Below are 16,516 nucleotides of genomic sequence, written 5' to 3'. Positions count from 1 at the left end.
GAGCTATGGAACCTGTATGAATTAAAAAAGAAGGCTTGTTGTTAATCATATACATCTTCTTTTTTTGGTTTCACATTTGATAGCAAAAACAATTTTTACTTCCCTGTAGCAGTGCTATTTTGTAATCACAGGGTCACTCCAGCAGATAGTCTATTGTTGCCTCCAGCGCCACTATGCAAGTAAAATCGCTTGCTAAAGGAAAACAGCATGGTCTTAAAGCTGTAATGAGGTGTTGCTTTGGCTGCTGCTACTTTGAATTTATCAGATCTGAATTTAGATTCATATTTCACAAGGTACTTAAGCAATTGCCTAACTTAAAGCAGATGAGTAATCCCTATTAAGTCAGTGGAACTCCTTAAAGGAGTTTAAAGTTATGTGCATAAATATCTTACCAAATCAGGATATTAAGACAAGAAAGTGTATGCAGACTTGGGTTTTGTTTGTTAGTTTTTGTTTTGCAAATATTTCTGTTGGTCAATTTTACTGTAATTACATTTTTTTAATGTTACTCATATTTGAGAGGGCAGAAGATTTAAAATTGATGCCAATTTTTGAGTCTTTTTTTTGAAGGAGTTCTGCATGGCTATTATTATTTATATGTGCTGTACTTTCAGCCTGATAGGATTTTAAGACTGAATTAAGTGTCAGAGGAATTTGTGCTGTGAAGTTGAGCAATTCATGCAGAACATTGACAAAAAAATCTATTACTGAATTTGCTTTGCCATCTCCTCTATCTACAGCTGAGTGTGATGCACTGAAAATGGCTTTGATCTTCCTCTGTACATTGTAAAGCTTTTTGGCTAAATATCCAGTTATGTTGACTTTGCTACTTGCATACCTCCAGAGAACTACTGATTCACTGAAGAGTTTAAACTGGTTTTAGGTAATGCAGACCATTTCTGGCTCTGATGAAAATTAGTCATTAGCCAGCAGATCCATCAAGTGGGAAATTTCCTGGGGTTTGCTTATTTTACTGGAGTTGTGTCTCATGCAGACTAGTTGGCTTAGGCCTTATCTACACATAAGTTTTATGGCACTTTAATTATACTAATAGTTTTCTGTGGAAGCAGTGTTATAATTTAATTAGTATGACTTACGAGAGGAGTAGCTGAAGACACCTTTATGACATATACTTGTGTCCACACTGGACTCAAACTATTGAGAGAGTTGGGGTTGTTCAGCCTGGAGAGACCTTATTGCAGCCTTTCAATATATAAAGGGGGCTTACAAGAAAGACAGAGACTTTTTACCGAGGCCTGTAGTGACAGGACGAGAGGCAATGGTTTTAAACTGAAAGACTGTAGATTTAGATTGGACATAAGGAAGAAATTTTTTTATGATGAGGATGGTGAGGCACTGGTTGCCCAGAGAAGTTGTGGATGCCCCATCATTAGAAGTGTTCAAGGTCAGGTTGGATGGGGCTTTGAGCAACCTGATCTAGTGAAAGATGTCCCTGGCCATGGCTGGTGAGGTGGACTAAATGATCTTTAAAATTCCCTTCCAACCCAGTCTGTGATTCCAGTCTGTGATTCTGTGATTCTCTTGCTTCAAGAAAACAGACAAAAATGATCATGAAACTGGTAATCAAAATTGTGAAACTAGTGTAAAATCTATGCGCTTAATAGGATTTAGTGGATTGTTGTCGGTTTTTGCTTCCTAATCATGGTTAAAGTCCTATCTGCTGTTTTAGCATAAATATAGCCCAAAGTTAATGAGACTGTTTACTTATCATCTGATTAGGAGATTTAGGTAAATTTTGTTTTTCTTTATTTTGACTAAGGGCAATGATGTTGATGTGCAGGCTGCAGACTAACCTGCGGCAAATGAGGCAGCTGTTGAAAGCCCCAGTTCCACCATCCCTGCCCTTCTCCTGGCCAGGAGTTTCCATTCCTTACCCTACTCTGGCAGTAGCATTGGTGCAGTTGTGTGGTGAGCCTGAGCAGTATTTTTGATTTGACTGGGGGAGAGGATCTATCTCCGCACGGGTCCTTGGTGGGGCCCCCTCCAACACAGGTCCAAGCGTGCCAGCAATGACTGAGCCATGGGCTACCGCCCACAGCTGTCTTGACACTGTTGGACATTGCAGGGTGTTGGGTGATGACTGTCACTTAACAAGACATGTCTCTTGTCCGTGGGCTTCCACTTTTGTTGATGATGGGTGACTTCAGTTCTAGAGATAATTTGCTTGAAGTTTTATACCAGAAATCTAAGCTTTGACTCCAAGTTGTGGCTCAAAGTTGAAGACAAACTAAATGTTCACTCCTAACTGTTAAGATAGTGGTCTTTTTCAGGTAGAAATAGTAATTATTGGCAGGGGTTACAGGAAAACTTGCTTGTTTGTTTTGCATCCTACTTGTATTTTGCTTTTCTTTGATCTTTATTTTGTTTTCTTTCATAACTTCTAAATGGCCAAGAGAAAATCATTCAAACTAGTGGAGCCTGGTTGTTTATTTTATGTTCTGTAGCTGCAAAGATGGTTGTGATCTAAGAGGTCTATAATACCAATGTTGGGGAATGCTATAAAGGATTGAGCTGCTTCTCCTATATTTTAACATACTTTGGGGGATATGTCTCAAGTATTCCCTCTTTGTTCTTTGCAGGAATATTTTCATTAAAGTTTTGCTTTTGTTACTTTAATATTTGACAATCATAGAATGGTCTATGTATTTTTTACTTCTGGGAGTGTAGTAAAAATATCTTGCAGAAAGATGGAGACATCTCTTCTTGAAATTTAGGATTTTGGAGGCTACCTCCTTGCAGATAGTGTATTGTTCTCAGGCTGCAGTTAAACTCTCACTGAGCACTTTAAACTTCAAAATTTTACAGTTTTTCTTTTGCAGTTTATCGTATAATCTCTTATGAACTGTAAACATCATAAATGCATTTAGCATTTTAAATTTTGGGAAAAAAAAAACCAACAGAAATATGGGCTGACATCCAGCCCTTCACAATATGAACTAAGCTCTTGAGTCTAGTGTTTCTCAGCAGCTGCTCTGTCTTCAGAAGTGTCTGGTCAATAAGAAATACTGAGTTTAGGTGCTAAAGAAGAAATGCTGAGTTTAGGTGCTAAAGAAGAATTGGGGGCTGCTGATTCGAGTCTTAATGTTTGTGTTCATAGTCTCTTATTGCTGGAAGGTATGCAGTGTGAAAGATGCTGACTGTAGAATACCAGGGCTTGCTGTGTGCTTTGGATTAGTGGATGCAACGTACTAATCTCAGCAGCATGTAAAGCAAGTAAATGAAGGAGACTTCATGTTACCTTGACTGTCTCTGTGGAGCTTAATTTATGGAAATTAGCAAATTAATTTACTGCGAGTAGTGATGATACTTCAGTCAAAATAAGATAATCTATTATAAGGAACCTAGCTTTTGTTACACAGCTTTTATCTCTTCTTTTTAAAGACTGCAGCCTGAAAAGTGATAATAAAATATTTACTCACAATAGGGTGCAATGCCTTTCATACCATGTTTGAATCCTGAAAACCTGTCGATTCACAGCACATTAAAGAGGTATTGATCAAAGGCTCCTCTGTGTTCAAACTAGAACCAAGACAATTGCATCTGTTCTAAGTCATGCATTTTGTTATTTCTGTAAAAGATTCTACGTATGGACAACTGCACAGTTAGTGAGAAATAGGGGTGTTTGAATGTGAAATGACTGAGGATATGAAAAACAATTACTACTTCAGCTTTCAGTTTCTTTTATGAAGACCCACAGTGTGCAACTGGGGAAAAAAACATAGACTGAAGTTTGAAGGATGACATGGCAAATGATCAGTTACTTGCTCTGTCATGTATACTGTTGAGCTCTTAGTGAATGTCCTCAGACGGATGGTTAGAGAGCCAAGACATATATGCCTTCTGTTTCTTTTCATCATTGAAGTGTTTTGGCACATCTATATGTATTTTACAAGACAATGGGTACTCGTGTGTGTGTACTACACATTTACACAGACACATACTCTCCCTCTTTCCTCTGAAAGCAAACCACTTTACTTTAGCTTGCACAAGATCAGAGCAAATGTCAGAAGATGGGGACAGAAAAGTACATACATTTAAGTTCTGCTGAAGTAGAAAACTTTCAAAGTAGATACTCCATAACTGGCGATGCTCCAGATATTGCCATGTTATCTGAAAAAGTATCCATGTGCCCCTTTGGAAGAAGCAGCAGTGTGGTACCTCTGTTCACTGAGCCTGTATTCGTCTTGAATCAGAAAGGCATGTCCCTGCAAACCTGGCTTTGCTTACCGACACAAAGCGAAATGGAGCTACGCAGTGTGCCTGCCACAGGAGGACTCTCTAACAGGCAAAGGCAGGATATGGCCTGACACCTGGAATCTGTGGCCAAATCCAACTCTTAGTGGAAAGTTAACTGAAATTTGAAGCAACTTAATGAAAAAATTGGTAGGTTCTATCAGCCCTCCCAAACGGATTTGAATGTCCTTCAAAATATATATTGTAATTCAGTGGGGGTTCTTGGCACGACGCAGGATTCACTTGGTGAAACATCTTGGGATGCGTTACAGAGATCTGGCTGGACAGTTAGAGTGGTCCCTTGTTGTCTTAAGATGTGTGAGCATGAAGAGCACTAGCCTTTTACTGGTACTTTTTCTTCTGAGGAACAATTTCCTAGAAAGACTTGGAACAACCTGCAGTTCCCATGATTCTTCCAAGGGAGATGTCTTCCAGAGGCAGGTTATTCTATGTCAAATTAGATCTGGGCCTATGTTCAACATTGAAGAGGAAGCGTGCTTAAATATAACAATTGATTCACTTGGAAATGGAAAAAAGAGGAGGAAGAGATGTCAAAGTTGTAAATTCTAAATATAGATCGGAAAACTCACAGGGAGCCTCATTTAGATTTTTCATGGTTTGTTTGTTTTGGTGTTGGGTGGAAAAATATCGAGGTATTTTGTGCCAATAACATAAAATTCTTCCTGTCTTCCTTCTTTTCTGCAAAACCTTTTACCTCCTTAGCTTGGAGGAAATATTTGAATGTTTGAGTTTATTTTTCTATCTTTAGTTATTTCTTAATATACCCCTTGACTTTTCTGAACGCCATACTCCCTGTCAGTAGCTGTTAAAAGTGATATTTGGGTAGAATGGATTTTCTTTGTATTTCAGCCTTTGTTGTTTTCTTTTCTCTCTTTTTTGATAATTGTCCTGCATTTTGTTTTCCACTTCTTCCCCAGTTACGCTCTCTCTTGCCTTCAGTGCAGCTTTAGCCATAGTTTTGGGACCAGCATCACCGTACCTGTGACAGTTTTATTCCATTCACTGTTGTCTCTCTGATACTATTTTTTTTTTCTTAGTGCTGCAGTAAGAAATCATCAAATCCTTTTAGGGAATGTGACAAAACTTACTAATAAATCATTGAGTGTTACACTGATCAATATCAAGGATTTTTGTGATTACTATTAAGCTTGGAAGTTGAGTCACCATCTGTCTAACTGCTAGAGATGCTAATTTTAACTAGACATTATAATACAGCTTGTCAGGCCATTGTACTTAATGTTCAAGATATAATTATGTGTTTGCAGTTGGCAATCTAAAATGTAAAGATGCCCAGTAAGCTTTTTGTTTGTTGTGTTTTTGTATCAGTGATACAGGCAGAGAATCCAGTCCATAAAACCTTTATTAAATATAACTGAGGCAGGATATTGGCTTTCTCAGGGTTGTTGTGAGTTACTGTGTAAGAATACTCTAAGGACTTTGGCCCAGATCTACTAATGGCTTATAATTTAGATACTTGGCCCAAAACCCTGTATCCTTAAATGTTTAGGCTGAGGCGGACCCATAATCCTGTGGAAATAACAACTATTATTTAAGATGTCTCACCTGTTGGTGCTTTAATGGGTGAAGTGAGGAGCGAGCAGGCACCCATGTTCCTTTTTGCAAGCGAGTAAGTAAATTGCAGACTGGAGGAAAAGGTTCTGGATTATCACTTCTGGTCTGATGCGTGGGCTTGGCTGCAGACCTGCATTACCAGCCTTGGTGCCAAGGAGGGACATGGCTGGAGTCAGACCTTAATCTTCAACATTTCCTGGTTAAAGCCACATTTGTTCAGCATACTCAATGAGACGATTCCCAAACGGGGGCACCTCACTCCCAGCCTGCGCTGTGTCAGGACCTCGGAGCTGGGTAAGAGCAGCGAGGCTGCAGAGCTGACTACGGCAGTGCCCACCGCCACGACATGGAGCATGCTTTCCACTCAGCTGCTAGTTGCCCGCGGGTAAGGGAACTGTTTTTAAGGCAGGTCAAAGCTTCTTCTCAGAGGAGAACTGATAAAGCTCACTGAGAAAATAGAGAAAGCAATGCTGTTTGTGTTTAATTATTTTTCTGTTTATGGGTTATACTGACTTATTTAAGACTAGGTGCTGATCCCTGCTTCATGATTCTGAAATAGAGAACAAGAAACGATAACGCCTAATTAATTAAGTATGGTTCGGTCTATTGAAGGGAGCCCATTTGTACCTATCAGTTCTATTACCAGGCATTTTAAAATGTGACAGAACAAATTAATGTAATTGAGATTAAAAGTGACTTTGTCTGGATGTAAATCTTAGCAACAAGATAAGCCAAACTTTTCTAGGGTACCGAAAAAAGATCTTTTAAGCTTAGAGAATATCTTAAACGATACGTGTTAATAGTCATTACCAACCTTCCAACAGCCATGCTGTATCCATAACATACCTGAAGTAACGTAGCCACTGTTGAAATATGTGAAACGAATCTTAAACACAGTTTCGTAAAGGATTTGTGTTAAAAAATTCCTTTAAGTAACTAACATGCAGAAGTAAACAGGTTCTTTTGGGAAGCTTTTCTTTTTCCTTCTGCTTTCCTTGCAGTAATAGGAACATTTCTGTTTCTAAATTGACTTAAATGTTTCGCTGAGGCCTGTGATGGTGGGTTAGACAAGCAAGAAGAGGGGCCCCCGCTTCTATTTCTGAACGCTAGACTATTATAGGAAGAAATCTTTACTTGTCCTTAATGATTTAGAGCTTTTTCGTAAAAGATTTATCTACTGTAATCTGGACTATTAGAAGCAGTAGGAGCCCTGTTATCCATGTTAGCATGGACACATTAAATTAAACTTGTTTCTGGTCTTCCTTAGCTGTCTTCAGTTATCTGTGCCCCATTTTGGCCTATGCTTTATTATGGAAAATTTGTTCTTTCATCCATCATATTTCTTTTTGGTGCGCCATATTAGGTCTTTTGAAAACTTTTGCAGCGTCGATGGCAATTTATAAAAGCAAAAAGATCTTTGCCTGTTGTTGTGAATGATCTGGTGTGTCAGAAAGATTTATCATCAGCATCCTAAAATAAAGAAGATATTTTGTAATCATGGCGATGTGGCGTTCGAAGAAAGGGAGTCATCTGTTTCCGTTTAACAGTTGGTTGAGTACATAAGAGTGAGGCTTCAAGAAACGGAGTCTGGCTAGATTAATGTTCCTTTGCAGTATGTTATTTTGGCCTAAGTTTTGGAAACCTGTAAGTTTAATTAGCTTGGCAATTGCATCTGCAGATTCTAGTCTAGAGTGTTAACCCTTGTATCTTTATTTTCAAAATCTTGCCTTTGTTTTTATGTGTCAGAGAACCAACTGGAGAGCTGTTAACTTTCGTGAAAGCAGTATATTATTTCTGAGACAGTGATGGAGCCCTGTTTTGAATGAAATTATCAGATCCTGCCATATTTCTTGTCTTTGAAAACATCAGCTCAGCCAAAATGTTAAAGAACATTGGGCTCCCACCATTTAGACATTCATATTAATGCTGTTTTTAGAGATGAATTATCAAAACAAGATGAGGTTACTCATTAAGTAAATATCTAACACTTATAAAATTGTAAATGCCAAAAAATACAGTAAAATTTTCTGTCCTAATTCAGTACATACCAAAGAAAATAATTACTTTGTTAAACTGAGTGATGCCAAATATTTGTATCTAATATTTGAGTGCAGAGGTCAGTTAGCTTGGCTCTTTCTTTTGAAATTCAGCCATATTAATGTAACAGATTTTAAGTCAATGCTGACGGATGCGTGGTGTTCGTTATCATGTACACTTAAGTAGTTTACGTGAGTGTTTTGAAGTCATCTAAATACCAACAGGGGCAAAACTGTTTCCTGAATATGTGTTTGTTTATACAGCTACAGATACATATATTTGAACCTGCTTATCTGATTCCAGAATAGAATAATAAGTGACTGATTAAATTGAGGGTATTTTGGGGTGAGGCACTGATAGCCAATGTACTTGATCTACCATGTGTACTCCTTTGTTGTCTAAGTACTGTGTTTTAGGCACTTACAAAATATTTTAAATTACACCAGCCAGAGGTTTGAGATTATACCGGTTACTACACGTTCCTAGGAAGCGTAAATGCAAAAAAAACCCCCCAAACCCCAGCATTTAAAAAAGCATTTTAAACCAGTGAACATTATACATTCTCAGCACCATCCTGGATTTTGGCCTTTTGATAGGGAAGTCTCCTGGGCAGGCAGGACCTTTGATGATTAATTTATTTATGCTCTTTCTCTAGCCAGTCACCATACACTGGAAAGATAGTGTTAGTGGTCTTTTTGGAGAGAAGAGAAAGAATATCACTTAAAAACGTAGGAATATATGCACACACACTTGATTTATCAGTTTGCAAGTTAAGCACGCTCTTTCATTTTATATAAAAGCGTATGTTGAACATACTCAAGTATTTTAATAAGCTAAGACTTGTCTAAAAATTCTGCAGGAGTAAAACTACATCCAGTTACATTCTTTCCACTTTTTTTGAAAACTTAGTGGAAAAGGTCAATGTTGCAGCATGTCCAGGAGGTCAATAGGTAAAGGTTGTGATGGAAGTTTAGTTCCACGTGCAAGAGATCTTCATGAAAAACAACTTTCCACTCACAATGTGGTAGTCCGACGTATCCTCACAGTTTAAAATGAGGCATAGGGTGAGAAATAGTTTCTGGATCCAGGGTTGCTTTTAGTCTTAGTTTAGATTTCACTTAAATGGTAGGATGACAGTTGTCCTTCTGTGTCTTTACTGATAAATAAAAATACTAGAAATAAACTCAGCAGGGAAATTATTTTACTTGCTGTGTTGTTTTGTATTTTTATCGCGTGCTGCGGATTTGGGGTCCCGAATGGGACACTTTATTCTTCAGTTAAGCAGCAGCAAGTGGGTTGTAATTCTGGGTTTTACTTTAGTCCCCTGTCCTTAATTTACCAGAAACTAGTGACCTTCTGACGTCATCTCAGGTGTGAATAACCTCTGCCACTGCATTAAGCAGATAAATCTGGGAATAGTAGGTACATATTTCTGCAAATAATGCTATTTCTGTAAATAACATTGGCACTTTTAGTTGCTGCTGTTAAATCCAAGAGTTAGCAATCTTTAGAGAAGCTATTTAAGTGTATTTATAGAGGATGAGACGCAGCCTTAGCGCTCTGAATGGAGCCTGTGCTGGGAGCGCGGCACTGCGATACCCCAGCTCAAGTGGGTTGGAGCCACCGGCTCCTGGGGCGATGGGAGGAAGGAGGGGGCACTTCCACCACTGCTGCCTGTTCTCTTCCTCACTGCCAAGAAGTAGACCATTGAGTTTTGTAATAATGAGAGAAAAAAGGGATTGTAGATGTGACGACAGAAAAGACAGGCAAAATGAGAATGGGGAAGAGAAGAAACCAAGGAAGAGGTAGTAAAATGCGTATTGAAGTATTTAGCAAAAATACATCAGAGATACTAGGCTTCTTTCTGTCCAGCAGTTAAATATTATTCTTGGTGAGTTGAATTTAATGATTTTTGTCCTTGTTCCAGTTTAACTGAGCTGGGGGCAATTATTTCTCAGGCAGTACTTCTTACAGAAGTTGCATTGGGTGACAAAAATGCTGACTTGTACAAAAAAAAAGGATGGAGAAATGTCAAAATTATTAAGAGAAATGAAACTAGTATTAATTTTATGTATTATTACTTCCTTCTGTTGCTATTCCTAAATCCATCATGGTTTTTCAGTGCTTGTTTTACTTTCAGTGTCCATGAAAATATTATACACTGGCTACTGTTACTGAATTTTCTAAGAGCAGACATCACTCAAAGCTTGAAAAGCTCCATTAAAGGTTACCTATATTTGGTGGTTTTGCGAGAATGCAAAGCTTTCTGTAGAGCTAGCATCTTACTGATGCCTCTTTACAGTGGGAAAGTGGGGCAGGTATGTGTGGGACGGGAGAGCAGCTGCGCCAATTAGAAGTTGAAGACACTGCAAAGAAGAAATCGCGGTGTTGTAAGTGCTATTACTCCTGAGCGAGTAATTGAGCTTGCAGCTTTCAGACTTTTAGCTTAAGCCCTGGGGTCAGTTACCATTTAGGTGTGCTTCCACCAACAGTACTAAATATGAAGCTAAACCATGTGGGTGTGATGAGTGGAGCGGGGCATGGGGAGGTGTGGCGCGCTGCTGGCTTGGCCTGGCCTGGGCGGGAGAGCGGGTGGGTGGGCGCGTGGCCCTTTCCAACTGAAAGGGAGCCGAGCCGTGCTAACAAGAAGGCTGTGTGTTGGGGAGGTGGGCAAAGCTGTGCTCTTAGATTGCTTGCAGTGAATAAACGTGCTGAAAAAAAGTGCAGCTGTGCTTTTTTAATATGCACTGCAGGAGATTTCAGCAGCCTGATGATATATCGTGCATTAATGTTGAAAAGATAAACACATTTGGAGAGCACAGGAAGGCCTTGTGTTTTTATGTTAGCAGAATGCTTCCTAATGAATAAGAACGTGCTGCTGGCTTCACAGAGCCATATGGCAGCTTTTCTAATTTTAGTTCGGTGCAGATGCATAATTCTCCCTTGTTTTACCTCCTAAAACCTTCCTGAGATGTTGCATAGTTTTTCCTGTAAGACTTGATCTATAGTTTCGGGGGGAAAAAAATGTATTCAAGAGTCTAATAGCTTCTTTGCTCTGGACAGACGTATGCTGTATGATGAAAGAGCAATCTCACTACATAATCACTTCCCTAAAATAGTAGCTAACTTTATTCAAAGGGATGGGATAAGCTGGTCTTAAAATTGATTGCTGAAATAGTTGCTGTTTCTTAGGCACCGGTCTTTTGAAAAACTACTTGCTTTCAGGGAGAAAAAACAACTTGTGTCAAGGCAATGGGAACTGGGTAAGAAACGTGCATGTGGATATCAAGTTCCATGTGAGCCATGGATCATAGTGCTTTGAATTATGCAGCTACAAGGCAGAGCTGCTTTCCCTGTGGTTAACCAAGCATCAAAATAACTTACACGTTTTTCACTGCTTTGCTTCATCATGTGTAGTGATCCAAAACTGCTCACGTTACCAAATACAAGCTTTCTTTTTTTGTTGGTTTTTTCTGGTTTTTTTCCAGTTGATTTACATTTGAAGGTACTTTTTGTATAGCCCTAATTCATGTTAAAAACCTCCTGTCCATGACCACAGTCAATATCATTACTTAGCAATAGTCATGCACAGATATTATTAAATCTGATATTTCAAATGTTATTAAATCTAATACTTAAAACTGTAATGTCAACTAAAATGAAACAATTTGCTAAGTATACTTTCTGTTAACATTAGTTTTTAATACTGTATCTACCCTTATCTTTGGCCAGTTGCATACTTTTACTGTTTCCTTGATTGTTTGTTTGGATTTTGTTTTTGCACGGCAATTCAAGAGAGATCAGAAGGACCACAAAGGATAAACTTACTCACAAATATGAATGAGGCAAGACAAAAGTAGTTGGCTAATGCATACAAAAAATGGAGAAGATAAGTTATTTTCAAGACAGTTGTAGTGTAAAATTTAATTGCATGTTTAAACATTATATAGCATTTACAATCACTTTCAAGTGATGTTGCTGTTACTGTTATAAGGATCTTTCTTGATTCGTGTGATTTTTCTAACATGCAGAGTTGAGCTTTCTAGTATCCCTTATAATAGATCTCTTTGCTTGTATTTTTTACCTATTATTATATAAGTGAGGGTATATGATTTGAGGTGGGTGTAACATTTCAATAGCAATTCCAGAAAATTACGAAGAACAGGAATTATATGGGGCACCTGAGAAAACCTGTTTTAAACAGTATTGGATAATAAATTTGATTCTGCCCGTCACAGTTGTTTTTCTCTTGACCTTTTTCCTCAGGAGTTTGTAGAGCACGGATGCTGCCCTGTCCAGCATTTCGACAGCTTCTCTTTTTTTGCTCCTCTTATTCTATGAAGAACCTTAAGTGATTCTCCTATGAAAAATAAACTAGATGTGTGTTGATGCAAATTTTCTCTTTCAGATTATGCTTCATCTTTTTGCAGTCCCTATAGAGGCTACGGTTTTGTTCTTTACTTTGAAAATGCCGTTTGGTTTTGCAGAGAGCGTCAAGGAGGAGCTATTTCTGTAGCCGGTTTCATTAAGGAAGTCAGAGTAGAGCTTGAATATAGACAAAGAGAGCTTTTCGGGTGGTTCAGCTGGTCCTGCCTGCCCACTTGTAGGAAGGGCGGGCTTGAAACACAACCAGGAGAAGGCAATGCCCGTCGGTAGCACTTCTGAGTCTGCTGTCAGAAATCCAGAGAGAACTGACATAGCTTGAGTTGGGAGGATGGAAAACCAGGAAGGCTTCCTAAGTTAAAACATAGCAGGAGACTTCGAACTATTGCTTTTGGCTTCTCTTTCTCTGACTTACAAATTTCTGTTAAACTAATGTGATTTCACAAAGGTTTGCTTTCAGAATCTGGAATGAGCTTAAAATAAAGCTTGAGGCTTTCCCAGTGATAAATTTGTCGGAAAATATTTGTGAGGGCTTTTTTTTCCTTCTTTCTTCTGTATATAAACATAGAAAAGTAAATACAGTTTATGATCACTAGGAAGATGCCCAACTGAAAATACTAATATGTATTTTAGTATATTACTGCGTATACAATTGTAAACATATCCACAGTTTAAAGTCTAAATTACACACATCACTAAAACGCTACATAATTGGATGTATATATTCTTTGCAGTATCTCTCTCAGGAGTACTTCTATTTTATTTAAATTTTTTTCTCTCTCTAGGCTAAATTCTTAATTGAGCAGAGCTAATAATTATTTCATGTGCGCGAAGTTTATTCCGCTGTAATTTAGATAAAATATGCTTGATTCCTGGTAGCCATATTTGTAAGGATGGGACCGGTTTCTAATCTAACGCTCCCTCTCCAGAGGAGAATTCCCTGTGTGGAGGTGAAGCCATGGGAAGCCCCTTTCCACCTTGCTCACTTCCTCCACCGGCACAAGGCTGTATTTCTCCTTCCATACTAAACCTCTGCTCTGCTTTAGCTGCTGTGCCCGTAGGATGCCTGGTAATGCTTTCCCAGCGTTTTGCATTTGAACAGGGACATCGCTGTTCTAAGAGGCAGCATCACTGGAAGGTGCGAGATCAGGGAACCAGCTCCCGCTCTCCGTGTTAGTGGCCGCAGTGGAAAAATCTAGCGGCTGTGGTTAGTCACAGGGTAAGACCAGCAATTCCCATGGGGCTAGAAAAAAGGCTTCTAAGAGGCTTTGCAAGGTTCAGCCTCTGCCGCTATTTTCCTAACCCCTAACATTCAAAAATCATTAATCTAATGTAGAAATAATAAACTCTCTGTGCTTTTGATTTGTTTGTAGGGCCCCCAGTGAACCTAAAAAAGATAGGAGAAGTAAAAAAAGGAAAAGTAAACTTTACATTTTTGCACACTACTTAACACCAGAAGCTGGAACTGTTAAGGAAAACAAAAAATACCGACTCGTGATAAATGCATGACTGTTGTCGGCACTAGAAATTCATGTATCGGTTGTTGGTTTTTTCCAACCTTCCTGCAACAAATTTTTTTTCTCAGTTCACCCCACATGCTGTATCGCTGAAGAAAAGATTTGCATTTCAAGATGCTCCCCATGCCTGTCTGTCAGGACGACACTGCTGACAGGGTTTGCACTTACTTTTCCTGTATGTGCTGATAGAGTCTTCACGAGGGGCTTTGTAGTTCAGTCAAAAATGGATAATTTACTGCACAGCTTAACATTATGAGTAGCTGCAGTTTGTAACATCGACATAAGTTACTGCTGATCCTACTTAGAGGCTGTCCGAGGCCGTGATTTCCTATACAATGCCACTTAAATAAACGTATAGGGCCCTGTGGCCCTCTTCTAAGCTTTCTGGCTGCTTAACTTCTTACACAATTAAGTTACAGATCCAATTATGAAGCCCATCATTTGGGAGCACTTTTGATTTATAATGCTTTTCAGAATGCCTAACCAAACGTCATGAGTAGTGTAATGTGTTGTCATCATCACTGGGAGAGGCAGGTATGCAACGTTTAGTCTAAATAGCATTTTCATACACAGAGGGGAAAGCAGCCACTTTCAGAGACTGGATGTGAGGCTTGAGAGATCCTTGGTCTGACCTGGCTTCTGTGTTCATTACCATTACAGTAATTAAAAACTTTCTCCTTTTTCTTTGTATAAAACCTCGCCAGTGTTCGTAGAAGAGAACAGTTGTTTTTACAGATACATTATTGGTGGTTTGTATGAACTCCTTGGTTGTAAGAGTGAAAAAAATGTTCAGCAAATGTTTTGTATTATGTGAAAAATAATCAGTAAAAGTAGTCTTTGTAAATTGATGAAACCAGGAAATACTGTGTAGTGAATGTGCTTGCACACCGTTGCTGTACCGTATCTGCAGCCCCTCCATTTCTAGCGCACAGAGTATAATCCCTTGTTCTCCAGTACTCAGGAGGTATCAATGACTGAAGCAGTGAGGGGATGAAAGCAGGAAGCTGGTATCCATATCCATTATAATATTTTGCAGTGTGAAACCAGGGATCACTTTGTGCTACCAGGAACAGATGGGAAACAAATATAATCGCCGACTTTATTAAAAGCTCAACCCTATTTTTAGAATCTTTTAGAATTCTTTCACAATTTTTAGAGCATATTTTCAGTATGGTATCATCATATGGTGCCAACTCTGCTGTATTGTAGTATGGCAAGGATTGTTCAATTTTTTTCTCTTACACCTGATCTCTGCTTTTTGCCAAAAGAAGATGAAAGAAAAGAAAAGAAAAAAAAAAAAAGAAAAGAAAAGAAAATCCCACTACCGTCCTCAGTCCAAACCAGAAATACTAATTTTGTATCCTGGTGAGTTTAAGTGGCAGAGGAAGGGTTAATAGTTATTTCTAGCATATTTATTTCTATCAGATTATGCTAATCAAAGTGATTTAAAATTATTCCATTAGTTGCAAGAGTCCATTTTCAGAACAGTTTTGTCTCATCATTATTCACAATGGTGTTATATTGTGTATGAACACACCCTAAGAAGATAGCTAAGATTTTCGTGACTCTTTTTTCATGAAAGCAAGAAACCACAGAAATCTCGGATGAGACAGCCCGAGTGACCAAAGTTTTATTGCCAGCAGGTGACCCGTGATAGGAGAACACCCAGGGGTTCTCCAAAGCAGTGCCTTTACTGTGTGTCTAAGTAGCGTATATTCACACTGACCTTATAACCTCTGCCAAGGAAAGAGTTCAGAGGAACTTTGGCTGCAGTATTGCAGACCTACAGATAGTGGAAAACGCTGTACATTTGGATACATTTTAATTTGTGTGACTGATACTTTAATTTTCACTAACGGTGATTTTCCAAAGGCCCTTCGCTCCATCCGCACATGGTACTTTCAGTAATTCCTACAATGAATTTTCTGGTTTATTGTTGTAGAAGGCATAAATTCTTGTTATCATAATTTCAGTGTGCTTTCATGTTTATTAAGATAATCTATTGCATAATATTAAAAATAAAAAATCTTTAATGATTTTTAGTATTCTAGATTGCAGTATAGCCGTAGCTTTTACATAATTGCTTGGAAAATAATAAAAGAATGTTTTGAGTATAGAACTAGCAACAAAAAATTACTCATCTCATTAACTTATAATGTAGAATATGTATTTTGTATAATGGTTTTATTACTTTTATTACTTCTGCCTTAAACACCAGTATAATTCTTGGAATAGAAAAATTAATACAGTCCATTACTTGATAGGAATTATAAACCCTCTTGATTTGAAAGTTGCAGTATGTATGAATATCCCTTACATTTGCAGTTGGGTATAATCTGTGATACTGTATATAACATATTGTAATATGTGTCATTATGCTCCAGAAACCTTAAATCATTATTTTCTTGCCTGTAATTTTCAAATACAGCGCTTGAAATTGTATGTAGTTTTAATAACATATTGGTAAATAAGGCAGTATGAAAATTATGTGATAGCAAAAATGTGGGTGGAGGCATGGGAACAGAAATGAGACTGCTGTTTCTCAGCACTGAAACAGTAGATTGTGGACTTACGTTTTTCCTTCTAAATATAGCAATCATGGAAAAGTTGTGCAGCTGTGAGCTTTGCATGCTCTTTTAGATCAGTCTTTTAATACACCTTGACCCTGGCTTTTGCTCATTGCATCTTCGCGAGGAGTCCTTGTCTTTGCCCAGTGCTATGTTTTGTAGTTT

At 38.3% G+C, this 16,516-nt stretch overlaps 1 protein-coding gene across 1 annotated transcript in view; it reads left to right on the top strand.

Annotated features, from left to right (window-relative positions):
- The window catches only part of NCOA2 (nuclear receptor coactivator 2), a gene marked incomplete at its 3' end in the record, with an annotated part of 71,357 nt that overhangs the window by 6,168 nt on the left and 48,673 nt on the right, over nt 1-16,516 (top strand). The gene's annotated exons all lie outside the window — the stretch shown is intronic.

This window comes from Fulmarus glacialis, unplaced genomic scaffold (assembly GCF_000690835.1).
Source record: "Fulmarus glacialis isolate BGI_N327 unplaced genomic scaffold, ASM69083v1 scaffold13709, whole genome shotgun sequence".
In the NCBI taxonomy this organism is placed as follows: domain Eukaryota; kingdom Metazoa; phylum Chordata; class Aves; order Procellariiformes; family Procellariidae; genus Fulmarus; species Fulmarus glacialis.
Note: the sequence above shows the minus strand (reverse complement) of the source record. Positions and strands in the feature narration are given on the sequence as shown.